The following is a 16011-nucleotide window of genomic DNA, read 5'->3' as shown; positions in this document are numbered from 1 at the left end:
GAACCCCCTGAGCAGAAAGGATCCCCAGGAGGGAATCCAGCAGCCCTGATCCCTCAGGATCCCTGCTCTGGCCACTCTGGTAGGAACAGGAGGATGAAAGGTGAGGGATCTTTGTGCCCTCACACTCAGAGAGCAGCTGGAACTCCACCAGGAGTGTTGGTCCAACAGAGGGGAAAAGCAGCCTGAACTGCCAGACAGCAAACGGGAGAATTCCTGGGAATATTTCCTGGAGTCAGTGGGAATGTGGTCAGTGGGCAAGCTGGAATCTGTGCTGGACCCTGATTGTATTTCCAGCCTTGTGCTGCTGCTCCGTGCCCAGCCCTGTACAGAGTGCAGCAAACACTTGGCTCTGTGGGATGTGCCTGCACATCAAACCGTGCCAGGGCCCTCCTCAGCCTCCCCCGGGAGCCTTGTCCTGCTGCCCTCACCTCTCCAGCCCAGCAGATCTCCTGTCAGGAAGGAAGGGCCAGTGGGACAAGTCCTGTTCATGAGAGGACCGGTGGCACAACAGCCCCAGGAGGAATTGAGGAGGAATTGTGTCAGGGGCTCTGTTTTCCCGCTGGCGTTTCTTGTTCCCACATTCGCAGAGGGAAACTCTGGCCCCTGGAATGTGGATGTGCTGCCCTGCAGGTCTCCCAGGGGAGGTGGTGGGGGGACACGGGCTGGGGGCTCTGAGGGAAGCTGGAGCTGCCCCAGTGCAGGGAAATGGGGCTCAGTGACACCCCAAGGGCTGGGGAGAGGCTGTGGGGTGAGGGACACGGAGCAGCTCCTGGCCACTGTCCTCAAACACAGACCTGCAAACCCCTCCTGTGTCCTTGCCTTTGCTCCGCTCGCTCTCCCCAGGCACTGAAACGAGTCTCTGGCTGATCCTCCTTTGATTTCTTGCTCTGAAGCCCCCCAGCAGCTCCATGAGGACGCTGCCAGGTCTCCTTCCCACCGCAGGCAGAGCAGATCCACTCTGGGGAGGCTGAGGCTGTGTCCAGGAACCCACAGCAGCAGCTGCCGGTGCAAAGCTGAGCCCGGCTGGAGCTGCCCTTGCCCTGCGGGGGTGATTTGGCTCTGGCAGGGCTCACTGGGATTTTCTCAGGACAGGAGCCTCGGTATCGGCCCCACCGATGGGATCTGCCCCAAACTGATTATTGGCATCCAGGAGAAGCCTTTCAGTGATGCACAGGGGTAAATGGTCCTCGCCTGCTGTCACCTGTCAGAGCAGCTGATGTGGATTTGGGGCACTCGGGATTTCTGGATCCATCCCCCGTGCACTGCAAATCTTCCCTGTCTGCAGCATTCCCACCTCCTGCATTTTTCCCCCTGATTCTCAGAGCAGCAGGAAGCTGTGGGGAGAGTCGCAGGAGGAGCCCTGGGTGTCCCAGAGGGATGGAGAGCAGGAACCAGCCCGGGATGTGCCGTGTCTCCCTTCCCGGGACACGCGGCAGGGATTCCCAGAGGTGTCCCCAGCTCTGGTGGCACTGGGACAGTCCGGGCGGGGCAAAGCCCCGGGGGTGGGCAGGGTCTGGGGATGTTTTCAGGTGCCAGGAGCAGCCGGGGCTGTGATGATGCCGCCGGCCTGCGGAGGTCAGCCTTGGCTCGGGGAATCTCCCGGCGCCTCTGGGGCTGCACCTTCTGCCAGCTCTGCCTCTCCCGCAGCATCCCCCGAGCTTTTCCCCCTGCTCCTGGGGGAAAAACTCCTGGATTTCTGGCCTCGGCTTGGGGAAATGTTTGTGTCCCCACCACGGGCTCTGCCACATCTCCCAGGGGCCGAGCAAAGGTGACCCCAGATGGACACTGGGACTCCTTTTGGTGCTGTTCTGTGCTTTGGGGTGGGTTTTTCAGGAGGATTTCTCTGGATCTGAACCCTCTGGGTGTCATCAGAGCAATAATCCTTCTCATTTCCCAGCCAGTCAAGCCAGGAGAGGTTGAACACCGCGGTGGGTTTGGGTGGCAGCAGCTCTCTGGGGGACTGTCCCCACCTGAGCTCCCTGTGCTCCACGGGGAGAACCTGGATCCCTGGTTTTTAGCTCCTGCTCTCTGCCATTCCTGGGTTTCTCCGGATGCCACAGAGAGGGTGATTAAGCAGATGAAAGGCCAAGGAATGAGTTTGCTGTGCTTGTGCTTGCCCAGGGCTGAGCTTTCTGCCCCTCCCCGGGCCTTTAGTGCATCCGTCCTGCCCCAAAGTCCCTCCAGGGAGCTCCAGGGAGGGGCTCTGATGATGTGATGGGGCAAAACCAGAGAGGGTTTCGCTGCCTGGATGGTGGCCGGGCTGAGCTGAGTGACAACTTCACCTTTGGCTTCCTGCAGCCAAAAAAAACAAGGTACAGCCCCCCTCCTTCCCCTGCCCTGCTCCTCGCTGAGCTGAGCATTCCTCTTTCCACGCGTTCCCCAGAGGACTGGAGCGTGGTGGGACCGGGCAGGGTGTGACCTTGCCCTGCTCTGGGCTTTGGGGCTCACCCTGGCCAGATGTGTGTGTAAAGCCAGAGCTGGGCTGCTCCTGGCAGGGCACAGAGGACCAGGATGGGCGGATCCTCCCGGGATCCAGAGCTCTGCACATCCCCAGGGTTCAGCCCGGAGGATGGAGGGGCAGGAGAGGCTGATCCCGTAAATTCCCGTGGGGCTGGGCAGCTCTGGGGGCTCTGTGCTGTGCCCAGGGCTGGGGCTCTGGAAGTGCTGGGATCACTGCAGAGCTCCTGGGCTGCTCAGAGCTCTTGGTTCTGGGCCCTCTCTGCAGACCCAAGGCAGCACCAGGGATCCTCCTCAGCTCCATCCCTCGGTGTCCAGCCCCGGAGGAGGAATGTGGCTGCTGCTCCCGGAGAAGGACACCCTGGGCACGGGGAGAGGCTGGGCCAGAGCTGCTGGAGCTTCCCCGAGGCTGCTCCTGAGCGAGGAAGTCGGGGCTGGAGGCTGCCAGCTCAGACCTGAGAGGTTAAAGTGGCTTTTCCTGGAATTCCAGGGGAGAGAGGAGGGACTGGGGGAGCCTGGGGTGGGATAAATGACGGGAGAGGGAGCAACATCTGGAGAGCCAAGGCCTGGGAAGAGGCACCAGTCCCCACGGAGGGCACTGCTGGCCCAGGGAGAGGAACCCAAAGGTGCAGGTTGGGGTTGGATGCTCGGAGAAAGCTGCAGCTGTTGGGGTGAAGGCTGTGCTGGGGCAGCCAGACACGCTGCTCTGGGTAAACACGGGGTGCCTGGGGCCAGGGAACAGGTTGGGTGACTCCAGCCCTGATCCTCTGGGGTTTGTGGGCTCCTCCTGGGCCTCCCCTGTCCCACCAGAAACACACGCCTGCATCTGGGACAAAAGTTCACAGCCGTTTTCCTCCTCAGCTTGGGTTCCACAGCCCCCAGCCCTGAGAGGGATTATACAAATGAAGCTGTTGTGGGGCTGTAATTTCAGAGATTTTTTTTTTCTTCCCCTCCTTTTCTTTTCTCCTTTACTAAAAAAACCTTTTGTGCACTTTGGAGCAAGGCTTGTCATATTTCTTGGAGTCTCCAGTGACTCCTTCATCCTACAGACTTTCTGGAGTCCTCCTTGTTAGGCCGAGGACTGCATGATTCATTGTGTGCTGGAGATTTAATACTGCACGGAAAACAGGCTCAGTTCAAATTTGTTTTCTTTCTTTCCCCCTCCCCTCTTTTTTTTTTTTTTTTTCTTTCTTTCTTTTTTTTTTTTTTTTCTCCTTTCTTGGCTTCTCACTTACATCCTGGAATTTTTTTTTTTTCACAAGATATAAAATAAATACATTCCCAAATATGTCCAGGAGGAAACGATCCCGTTGGATTTTTCAGCTGCTGTTTTAAGGCTGAATTAGAAACGATTTTAAGGGGAAATGAAGAACAGTTTGGAGCTGTTCAGTTTTCTCAAGGGCTGTGTTGGGGATGTTCTCCCACCTCTCCTGAGTATCCATGAGCAGCTCAGCCTCTGCTGCAGCTGGAGACGTGTCTCCCCACCCAAAGGCTTTTGGGGTTACTTTTCCAAGGGTGAGCTGTAGGTTTTTAACGCCAAAAGGGACTTTTTTGGTTGTTGTCCCACCCTGGAGCCGATCAGCAGGTGATTCTCTGGGTCTGGTGTCACCCACGTGCTCCCAGCCCTGCCTGGGACTGGGATTTTCCCAGGACAAAGTGAAGAGGTGACCTGACTGGGAAGAATTAGCTGAACCCTTTAATTAGGGCTTGCCTGCAGTGAGGTGCCTCTGTCCTGCCCAGGCTCCTCTTCATCTGCATTTTCCAAATCCAGGGTGATGAATTCCCGTCCCTCTCGGCCACGGCCTGAGAATCGATGCTTTGGAGGAGCCCAAGGCTGGATTTCCTGGGATTTGGTTCTGGTAATGAGCTCCCAGAGCAGCTCCTGACCTTTCCTGCAGCACTCCAGGAGCTTGATTTCCAAAAGGGCCTCAGCACTCCCACAGCAGGGCCAGCCTGGAGCCCATTCCTGGATTCAGGAGCAGCCTGGAGCCTATTCCAGGGATTCAGGAGTAACCTGGAGCCCATCCCCGGGATTCAGGATGACCCTGGAGCCCATCCCCGGGATTCAGGAGCAGCCTGGAGCCCATTCCCCGGGATTCAGGATGACCCTGGAGCCCATCCCCAGGATTTAGGATGACCCTGGAGCCCATTGCAGGATTCAGGATGACCCTGGAGCTCATCCCCGGGATTCAGGATGACCCTGGAGCCCATCCCCGGGATTCAGGATGACCCTGGAGCCCATTCCCCGGGATTCAGGATGACCCTGGAGCTCATCCCCGGGATTCAGGATGATCCTGGAGCCCATTGCAGGATTTAGGACGACCCTGGAGCCCATCCCCAGGATTTAGGATGACCCTGGAGCCCATTCCCCGGGATTCAGGATGACCCTGGAGCTCATCCCCGGGTTCAGGGTCCCCGCAGGAGGGTGAGGCGCTGCCCGAGGCCGCTGGCTGCAGAGGATGCAGAGGATGCTGTGCTGTGTGCTGTGTGCTGTCCCTGCCCGGGGCTCTGGGATGCTGATCCCACCCTCTGCTCATCCCGTGGGGATCCGAGCCCAGGGCAGAGATCAGATTTGCGGCTGCTCAGCCTCGGAGAAACGATTCCCACCCTTCTCTGGAGGGTTTCTGGGTCACCCTGGGAGCCCCAGCCGCTGGTCCCACACGGGGACACTCCGGGGAGGATGTCCCCAAACCGGCCGAGGGGAGGTGGCGGCGGGGTGCTGCCGTGTCCCCGCTCTGTGCTCTGCCGAGGTCACAGCCCCGGAGCTGCCGCAGGTGCATCGGCCACATCCCCTCCGGCTCCGGGCCCTCCTCCTCCTCCTCCTCCTCCTCCTCCTCCTGCTGCTCCGGGTCCAATCTGCGCCATCGCGGCTCCGCAGCCCGGCTCCGGCTCCTCCCGTGCGGTTCCTGCAGCGGGGGCTGCCGCTTCCCGGCCGGGTGGGGCCGGAGCCGGGCGCTGCAAATTGCCTCAGCCTTTAATCCCCGGCCGGCTGACTCAGTGCCCGCGGGGCCGGGGGGAAGCTGTGTCAGAGATGTATTTATTTCTGGGCAGCGCCTTCCCTCCCCGGGCACCGCGGGCGGGCGGCGAGAGCCCCAGACCTCAGTTCTCAGATGGCTCTTAAGCGAACCTGTTTGACCTAAAGCCGGGCGCAGACGAGATCATCTGCGGTGGCTGCTGCAGCTCCTCCAAGGCGGGTTTTGCTCCTCAGGGTTCTGCCGGCCCCGGCTCACCCCGGCCCCGCTCCTGGCTCTGTATCTGCGGTCACAGCGCTGTGCCCCGCGGTTCCAGCTGTCCCTGTCCCCCTCGGCGTGTCCCCGTCACCCCACAGCATCTCCCCGGCCGCTTCTCAGGGCATTTTCCCCGTTTGCAGAGGGCGGATATTTGAGCTGCTGGGGTGGCCCTGTCCCCCACCAGCGCAGATAACCCTTGGACTGGAGATCCTGAGCACGGAGGTCCCCAAAGCTCCCTGGTTTAACTCGGGGCTCCCTGTGTGCCCGCCGAGGACACGGCTGCTGGCAGCGCTGGAGCCGCCCCCCGGCACACACGGTGCTGCTTTGGAGGGCTCAGTTGGACCTTGGGAATTAGCGGCCTTGTAAGTCAATAACAACATGTCCTAATGAATGCAAGATGTCCCCGGGAAATGACAGCTCCTCTGCTGGAGCGGGATCCTGGGCTGGGGGACAGCCCCAGGAAACAAGCAGGAATGCTCCAGCTGGAGATGGGCAGGAGATACACCCTGCACATCTCGGCACTGCAAACACACCCCGGATGTGTCCCCTGAGTGTCCCCTGTGTCCCCTCCGGCGCCGGGAACCGCTGGGATGTCCTCGCTGCCCCTCAGCAGCGCGGCCGGGGGGACTCCAGCCGCCCCCTGACCCTCCAGAGGCAATCCCTGTCCCTGTCCCTGTGCCATGTGCCCTGTGCCCTGTGCCCTGTCCCTGTCCGTGTCCCTGTCCCTGTCCCTGTGCCCTGTCCCTGTGCCCTGTGCCCTGTGCCCTGTGCCCTGTGTCCTGTCCCTGTGCCCTGTGCCCTGTGCCCTGTCCTTTGTCCCTGTGTGCTGTGTCTGTGCCTTGTCCCTGTTCCTGTGCCCTGTGCCCTGTGCCCTGTCCCCTGTCCCTGTCCCTGTCCCTGTGCCTGTGCCATATTCCTGTGCCCTGTCCCTGTGCCGCGTCCCCTGTCCCCTGTCCCTGTCCCTGTCCCCTGTCCCTGTCCCTGTCCCTGTCCCCACCGGGCAGCCCGGCCACAGCTGAGCCATCGGGGCACACGGAGTTTTGGGGTTGGGGTTGGCTTTGGGGCGTGCTGGAGGAGGGCAGAGGGGCCGGGTGACACGGGCTGGGGTGTCCCCTGCGCTGCCCCGGGGACAGGGAGGGACTGAGGGGGACATTCCTGGGGCAGAGCAATCCCTGCTCTGGCTCATGGGGCGTCAGCGGTGCCACGTCCTCAGGGGACAGGGGACTTTGTCCTCAGGGGACAGGAGAGTAAGTGGCCTCATGGATCCCTCTGGGAGATGGGCCCTTGTGGGTCTCGTCCCTCAAACCAAACCCTTTTCCCCAGCGAGGGAGCCCAGCACCGGCGGGACCTCACCAGCCGCAGCGAACCTGGGAACGGGCTGGAATTATCCCAGGGCTGCGATTCCCACCCAGGCGGACTCGGGGTGACACTGGGAGCCCCAGGAGCTGCTGCTGGACTGGGGTGTCCTCGGCAGGAGCAGGGAAAGGAGCCGGGGAGGGCAGCGTTGCCCAATCCACGCGCATGGAAATGAAGTGCTTTGTGCGCAGAAAAAGCTCTCGTTCTGCAGAGGCGCTGGGTGTGTGCGCGTGTGGGAGTTCAGACTCCGCAGGAGCAACCTTGGATGCCTGGAAAAATCTCCTTTGTGCATTTAATTAGCGGTAAAGGCCATTTGCATACGAGATGCCTCTCGGTCTGAAGCTGCCGGTTGATCAGCGACTGCAGCCCGTTTGGATTGAGAGTTTTGTCGGCCTCAGACCGCAGCGGCGCTGCCCGAGCGGAGCCCGGCGCTTTGCATTTCAAAGCCGGGCAGGTACCGGGCCGTGTTTCACAACCCTCGGCCCGGCCTCTCCTCCCACTTTCCCTGCGAGCCGGGGACGCTGCAGGAGCCGGGGAGGGCTCAGCCCCCTGCTCCGAGCAGCTCCAGAGTCCAGCCGAGGGAAAGGGGATCCGGGGCTGAGCTGGGTGCGAGCTGTCCCCGGCCGATGTCCCTGGCCGATGTCCCCCGGCCGATGTCCCCTGATTGATGTCCCCCGGCCGATGTCCCCCGGCAGAGCCCCCCTCCAGCCCGGGTTTGCCGGGAAGGGCTTGTCCAAGCCCGGGGAAATCCTGATGGACCTTGGAGGATGGCGGGGGATGCCCCAGGGCCGGGTGTGGGTCAGGAATGGTGCCTTTGGGGTCAGCACAGCGCTCCTGCCCTTTCCCTGGCAGTGCCCGGGCCGTGCCCCCGCTGCCCAGACCCGCGAGTTCTCCCTGTGCTCACCGCAAAAACCCTGCCCAGAACCGGCCGAGGGCAGCGTTGGCTTGGGGTTCCCTTTTCCCTGCTCTCTGCCCTGCCGCCTGTGCCCGGGAGATGGGAATGGGCAGAGCAGCGTGTGAATGCCGGGGCTCTGGGCCCCAAAGGGAGCTGCTCCTGCCCCCAATTCCTGCTCCTGGATGCATTCCTGCTCCTGCCCCCAGTTGCTGCCCCCAATTCCTGCCCCCAGTTCCTGCTCCTGCCTCAGCTTCTGCTCCTGGCTCAAATTCCTCCTCCTGGCCCCAATTCCTTTTCCTGCCCCCAATTCCTGCTCCTTGCCCCCAATTCCTTCTCCTGCTCCCAATTCCTGCTCCTGCCCCCAATTCCTGCTCCTCCTTCCTCCTGTGGCCAGAGGGGCTCTGCTGCTGCTGCTCCATCCCTTGGAGATGTGAGGAGGAGGCTGATGGTGAGTGCAGGAGCTCCCTCCCCTCTGATGCCCAAATATCTTCCCGCTGTTGCAAAGCCGAGCCTCAGTGGTGCATTTCTCCTCTTCTTCAGGGCAAAGAGGGTTTTGGGGATGTTCCCAGGCTGGGCAGGTGGTGAGGCGTGTTGGGGACACCGAGTTTGGTGGCTGCTGGGACAGCCGGGCATTCAGGAGGTGCCTGAGGAGGTGGCCCGTGTCCCTTTGCTGAGCTGGGGAGGGACGGCGATTTCTCTGGTCCCGCTGCTTCAGCGAGATCCCAGCTGGCCCCAGAGAGGGAAAAATCCATCCCTGGTGGGAGGGGAGGGTGGGGAACATCCCTTTATCCCCCGGGAACATCCTTTCCTCCCCCGGGAGCCGCAGTCCCCGCGGAGATGAGTAATCCCCCTTCTCTCCACAGCTGTCCAGGAAAGGGACTCTGTGCACGCTGGTGGCCCTGGAGCCAAGGGGACAGCAAAGCCACCCTGGGGACAGCAAAGCCACCGTGGGGACAGGATCCCTGCCCCGACTCTGTGTCCCTGCCAGCTCATCCACGCTCCCCTGGGAGGTCTGGAGCTCCTGCTCCTCCTGGGAGGCTGTTGGCAGCTCCAGGACACGTCTGTCCCTCAGCAATGTCCTGGCTGACACACGTCCAGTGCTGCAGCCAGGCCAAGGCTGATATTTGGGATTAAAGGGGTAAAAAGGGCTGGATCCAGGCTCTCCATCCCGGTGTGGATGTGTTCTTCCCGCTCAGCCCAGCCCCTGCATTCCTCACCAGCCGCTCTCTGGGCACCTCCAGCACCTTCCTGTGGTGGCAGCTGGCACAGAGGGGCTGGAATTTCCTCCTGCTGCTTGGGCCAGGCCTCAAAAGGCCTGGCTGACAGTTTTAATTTGTTATTTTATTTAATTATTATTACTTTATTTGCATTTATTTGGCTTTCCAGCCCAGCTGTGGCCAGCGAGGCCGCTGGCATTTGTAGAATTAAACTGGGACTCGCTGTGCTTGGGTTTTCCTCAATGAACCTCGGCCAGCCCAGACCTCCCTGAGCCTCACCTGAGGCTGGGGTTCCTCATAAAAAAATGATCATTATTACCCTGATTTTTGTTTCAAAAACCCAGAATAAAAATCCCTTTGCAGCCTGTGAAGCCTCTCAGTGTTCCTGCAGCTGATGCCAGGCAGGGGCCATCCCACGGCTGTGGAAACCCTCTTGTCCCCGGGTGTTCTCCAGCACAGGCAGTGGGAAGCTGGGTTAGAGCTTGGCTCCCAGCCTTTTCCTTCATTCCCAAATCCTGCTTTTCCCTGAGCCCACCCTGAGCATCTCCCTGTGCTGCTGAGGCAGGGATTTATTCCCCATCTGAGAGTGTTGTCCCTTCCTGAGCAGCCCTGAGATCCTCCTCACTCGGGGGGTGGCCAAGTTGGGGAGCAAAGAGTTAAATCCGCTCCCTCCACCTGTATATTTTCCCAAGGCTCCCAATTGCAATCGGGAATGCAGGAAACGCTGCACTGGAGGGCTCTGAATTTGCCAAAGCTGTGCCACGGCTCAAAGTTTATTTGTGAAGTTAGAGCAGGCTGAAGCATCTCCTGTGAAGGGCTGAGTTCTTTAAACCCATCCCAGATTTTGTTTTTTTTTTTTTCCAATCTCTGCTTTTTAAAGTGACCAGCCTTGGAAAGAGGGAGAGGATTCATGCAGAGGGGCTTGGTTTTAATCTAATAAGGGGTTTTTTTCCTCCCCGTAGGCAAATGCTGGAGCTTTTCAAGGCACGGATCAGCCCCGGGCTGGGTGACAGAGGGGCCTTTGACTGGGATAATTTCAACTTGTTTGGAGCCTTGGGAGGGACCTGGAGAGGCCCAGCTCCAGAGGGGCTCAGAGCCCCGAATCTGTGGGATGCTGGTTTGGGATGCTGGATTGGGATGCTGGTTTGGGATGCTGGATTGGGATACTGGATTGGGATGCTGGATTGGGATGCTCTTTTGGGATGCTCTTTTGGGATGCTGTTCCGGTCCACGGCCACACAAGGACCACAATGTCCTTGGCCATTAACCCAGCATTGCTCCACGTGCTAATTAACAATTAACAAAGCTCCTCAAATCCACAGAGGCTCCGTGGGGGTGTTTTATAACCTCTCCACTCCGGTGGTGGCCGCCGTGCCGGGGGAACACATTAAAACGTTGTAATTAGATATTAAAAAATGAAGGATGTTTGTATTTCTGGGGGCAGGGGGGAGCAGGGTGCTGGCTCGGGCTCCTCGCTCGGGGGCTCTGGGCATTCCCAGCTCGGAACCAGCCCAGTCTCCTGCTGCAGGTGAGTGAGAGGGGAGCGTGTCCCGTCCTCATCCCGTCCTCATCCCGCCCTGGAGAGGCGGCAGCTCCTCCTGCCTACGTGAGCTCTGGCACACTGCAGCTCTGCTCAGCTCCCAGAGCCCTGGGGCAGGAGCCGGGCTGGGGCAGGGCTGGGCAGAGCCCTCAGCCCCTGTCCTGGTGGCCCAGGAGCTCCCCAGGGGACAGGGAGAAGCCGTGACCCCGCGTTGTTCCCACCTTGGATGGGCTCAGCCCTGCCCGGGGAAGTGCAGCCCCATGGCCAGGCTCCCATGGGATCACAGCCCATGGAACACCCCACGGAATCGCATCCCATGGAGCATCCCATGGAATCACAGCCCATGGAACACCCCATGGAATCACATCCCATGGAACACCCCATGGAATCACAGCCCATGGAACACCCCATGGAATCACAGCCCATGGAATCACAACCCGTGGAATCACAGCCCATGGAACATCCCATGGAACACCCCACAGAATCACAGCCCATGGAGCATCCCATGGAATCACAGCCCACGGAATCACAGCCCGTGGAATCACAGCCCGTGGAATCACAGCCCATGGAAGATGCCATGGAACACCCCATGGAATCACATCCCACGGAACATCCCAGCCCCTCCACATCGCTGCTGCTGCTTGGATCCCAAACGCACAGGGACCCTGACTCAGGGAACAGCTCCAAACCCAGCTCCAGCCCAATTCCAGCCCAGTTCCAGCTCCAAAGCCTCTCCCCAAGGCGCTGGGTCAGCACGCCTGGGCTGGGGCCGGGTTTTGGCGCTCCATGCTCATCTCCCTCGGCTTTACTCACATCCCTGGAGTCCCCTGGGAGGAACCGGGATAAAGCCAGGCTGGGAGCGCTGCAGGTGCTCGCCGGGCTCGGGGCAGCGGGGCCGGGCACCGGCGGTGGCACCGGGCCACCACAGCCTGGGTGGCGCTTTGTGGGGCGGTAATTAACCAGCGCTAATTGAGCCGAGGCCGAGCTGCCAGCCGGGGAAGGGCAGGGCCAGTGACAGTGGCGTGTCTGGGTGCCACGGGCCAAACCAGTGCCACCAGCCCCGTGCCACCTCGGGCACCTCCTCCTGCCCCGAGCCCCGCTGAGGAGCAGGACAAGGGCTCTGCTTTGGGGGTTCCTGCAGGGAAAAGCCCCAGAAAAGCTGGCTGGGGTGGGGATTGTGTGAGGAGGGGACTGCCGGCTCCTGGCCAGGTGAGGAGGTGACACCGGGAGGTGACACCGGGGGGTGACTCGGACAGAAGAAAGCTGCAGTAAAAGCGCTGTGCAGAGAGAGCCCTGGGGATGGCCCGGCCCTGGGGACAGTCCCCGGGGTGCAGATGAGTCCACGTAGCTGTCCCAGCCGGGGATTTTGAGCACCCTGGGGCTGCTCAGGCACAGCTGGCACTGAGGTTGGGGGAGATGAGAAGGGAAACTTCAGCTCTCTCCAGCCCTTTAAACCTCACCCTCAAAAAGGCCAAGGCCAAGAACCCACTTTACACTCACTAAAACAAAATGGAATTAAACTACATTAAAAGGCTGATCTCCTATAAAAGGGGATTTAGAAAAGCCACCAGCTGGCGGACCCAGGAGCAGGGATGGAACACGGCAATAAAATCATCTCTTTAGGCAATCTCCACAAAACTGGAGGTGATTTAGAGGGTAGGAAATGCCTCTCAGCTTCCCCCAAAAAGGGCTCACAGAGGTACGTGGGTGCCTGCATGTGCTCAGTGACCCCGCTTCCTCTCCATAGGGAAAAAAAAATAAAAATTAATAATTAAAATCCCTCTTGAAAAAAAATTCCTGCAGCGTTTTCCACCCATTTCTTTTTCCCCCCACGTGGATTATCTCCTCTGGTTCCAAAGCCACAAGAAAATATCATCACATTTTTAAACCGAAACCTCAAGGTAAATAAAGGAAAGGGTTTGGATCTGCAGCCAGCCCTCGCCACTTCTATCAGGGAGAAAAACGCCGGCGCAGTTCCCCGCCGATAGAAGATAGAAAGGTGGAGAACATTTTTTAAATGTTCTGAAAACATTCCATCATCTATAGGAATCAAAGCCCCATTGAAAGCCACAGAACCCCTCACATTCGAGGGTTTTAATGAAAACCAAGGTTTTTTTTTTCTATTTTTTTTTTCTTTCAGGCCCTGTGTTTTTCTTTGCGAGGATTTCCAGGGGAATACAACTGGAGCAGGGGGCGGATGCGGGGAACTTGGCTGGAGTTTCCTCGTGCCCCAATAGGGCTTTCACTGTGGGGCTTTTTTAAAAAAAAAAAAACGGTTTACAGATAATACGGCCTCGTATTTTTGGACTTGTCAAAGTGCTCCGGATCAGCGCTGGGTTATTTTTCCACTGGAAAATAAATGATGGAGCAAGGGCAGGAGGGGAGTTGGGGATCTTGGGCTCTTGCCATGAGAGGAGGGCTCCCGAGGTCGGGCTGCCAGGCTGCGGGCAGGAAAGCAAAGACCAAATCCTGGGTTTATTCTTTCATGGTGTGGAGCTGAGCAAACCTCCTGCCTTCTGTGCCAGGGATAAAAACATCCCCTGAGCTGTGAACTGCCCGGCCCCGGGGCTGGAAACCTCTGCCCACCCTCCTGGGAAAGCAGCAGGGGTTGAGTGAAAAAACCCTCGGTATAAAAACCCCAGTAGCCTTTGGGTCAGCTGTAAATGTTGCTGGTAACAAATATCTCTTTGCTTCGGGTTTGTGTTCGTTATTGCTTTTAGTCTGTCTTCCATGTGGAAGTGTCACCAGGAGGAAAAGATGAGGATGAGAGGATGAGGATGAAGATGAGGATGAGGAGGTGAGGATGAGAAGATGAAGGGCTGGCAGAGCTCTCCACCAGCCCCTTCCCACAGCAAAGATTTCCCTCTGATCCCTTTTCCTCAGCCACCAGTGCCCCCAAACCTCCCTCGAGTATCTCCACGCCCAGAGGGGCTCAGGTGAAGTTCTGTGTTGGACCACACAGGTCTGAGGCAGCACAAGTGAGGGGTGCAGGGAGCCCCCAAAACTCCCAGGGACAGCTTGGGAACCCCCAGGATTCGCAGGAACATTTACTCCCCTCGTTAACGTCCCCCGTTAGAACAATTCATTCTTTCACTCCGGCTGAAACACCCAACTTTGCTTTACAGCTCATTTCATTTACGACTGAGAAATGAAATTAGTGGATCGATTTCATGGCAGACAGCAAAATAATCCTGGGTGTTCCCGGGCCTTAATAAACCCACCGGCTGCGAAAAGACAAACAGCAAAACCCGCCAAGGGGAGGACTGGGCTGCAGCCACCCCGGAGACACACCGGGACCAGCACCTCTGGGCCCACCCAGCCAAACCTGCTTATTTTCCTGCCCAAATTAAACCCCTCCCCGTGTACGTTTTGCAGGGACCCGGGGGCTTTACAAATCGTTCGGATGGAAAGGAAATCCTGCCCCTGGTAGCGCTGGGGAGAAATATCCTTTCCTGGAGCGCCGCCAGAGCCCGGCCCGGGCTGGGGAAGGGGCAAATCCCGGCAAATCCACAGGGATCACCGAGTGATGGAGACCCCGAGCTGGTCCTTGGCCACCCACCCCATCAGCATCGCGGGGTTGGTGCTTATAGGGCCTGAATTTTGGTGCTCACAGGGTTGGGACTTTGGGTGCTCACAGGGTTGGGATTTTGGGTGCTCACAGGGCCAGGATTTGGGTGCTTACAGGGCATGAATTTGGGTGCTCACAGGGCCGGAATTCGGGTGCTCACAGGGCTGGGATTTTGGGTGCTCACAGGGCCAGAATTTGGGTGCTCACAGGGCTGGGATTTTGGGTGCTCACACAAAGCTGAATTTGGGTGCTCACAGGACCGAATTTGGGTGCTCTAGGACCTGAATTTGGGTGCTCTTAGGGCTGGGATATGGGTGATCACAGGGCCGGAATTTGGGTGCTCACACAGACCTGAATTTGGGTGCTCACAGGGCTGGGATTTGGCTGCTCACAGGGCTGGGATTTTGGGTGCTCACACAAAGCTGAATTTGGGTGCTCACAGGGCCGGGATTTTGGGTGCTCACAGGGCCGGGATTTTGGGTGCTCACACGGCCTGAATTTGGGTGCTCCCACAGCCTGAATTTGGGCCATCCAGCCCCAAAACGTGCCCGGGCTTTCCCTTCTCTCCCCGCCGGTGCCCTGGGCAGGAGCTCGGGCAGCACTCGCTGCTCCAGCGCTCTCCTGAAGCCCCGCTGCCACCCCAGGGATGCTTCAGCCACCCAGCCAAGAAGACAGCCGTGCCTTTTCCAGCCCCGTCGCGCTCCGGGCACACGGTGCCGCCTTCCAGGAGCCCGGGGAACATCCCCACCACCCCCAGCAGCCTGGGGGCCGCACTGAAGGCGGCGGGGACGCTCCCAACCCTCTCCCCAGGCGCATCCCGCTCCTCATCCCGGGGTCCAGGGTGGGGCCGGCGGGAGGTACCGGGAGCTGTGGGTGCTCCGGGAGGCTCCGGGAGGCTCCGGGAGGCTCCTCGGACCTGCCCGGTCACGCGTGAGCCCTGCCCACGCAGCAGGTGCCCCGCCCGGGGCGCTCACCTGGGGGATGCTCCGGGACGGCCCCGAGCGCTGCACACGCGGGACACGGCTCCCCCTCCGGCCGCCCCTCCTGCCCTAATTAGAGCCCGCTATCGGCGCATCTAACGCCATCCCCGGGTTAATGAGCCTCGCTCCGCCGTGCCCTGCCCCGCCGCTTTGAAGTGGAGCTGAGCTCAGGGCCGCCTGTCTGACAGCGGCGGGATCCCGGCGCTGCGTCGCTTAACAGCGTTTTTTTTTTTAGCTTCTGTGGGCTAAGGCAAGAATAAAGGCTCACATGAGCTTATTTTAATTTAAAGTCTTCTGATCTCCCGGCCCAGCCCAGCCTCTGCACAAGAAAACACCTTCCCTGCATCCCGAGCTGCTGCTGGCAGGAATTAACAGTTACACGGGGGCCTTGCTTTGCATGGACTAAATAAAAATAAAACGTGCGATTAAATCACAGAACAGCACACGAGGCGCTTGCTGAGGCTTTCAAGATGTGGTTTTTTGGGGCTGCCAGCACCGGGATGCAGGTTCAGGTGCCATCAGGAGGTGACAGGGCCCTGCTTGGTGGCATCTCTGATGTGGTTCAGGGCTGGAAGGTGGCGTCAGGCGAGGCTGAAGCTGGGGAGAAAGAGCTCCCTGAAAAAGGTAACATCCTGAACGAAACAGCTCCGACGACCTTGGAACAATGTTTTCATTGGGTTGGTTTTGTATTGCAGCAAGCTGGAGAAATTCTGAGCGATCAGGAATGAAGGATTGAGGGGTTTTTTTGGGTTTTATACTTCGGGCACT

The sequence above is a fragment of the Sylvia atricapilla genome, chromosome 24 (genome assembly GCF_009819655.1).
Source record: "Sylvia atricapilla isolate bSylAtr1 chromosome 24, bSylAtr1.pri, whole genome shotgun sequence".
NCBI lineage: Eukaryota > Metazoa > Chordata > Aves > Passeriformes > Sylviidae > Sylvia > Sylvia atricapilla.
This window is presented reverse-complemented; position numbering follows the sequence as displayed.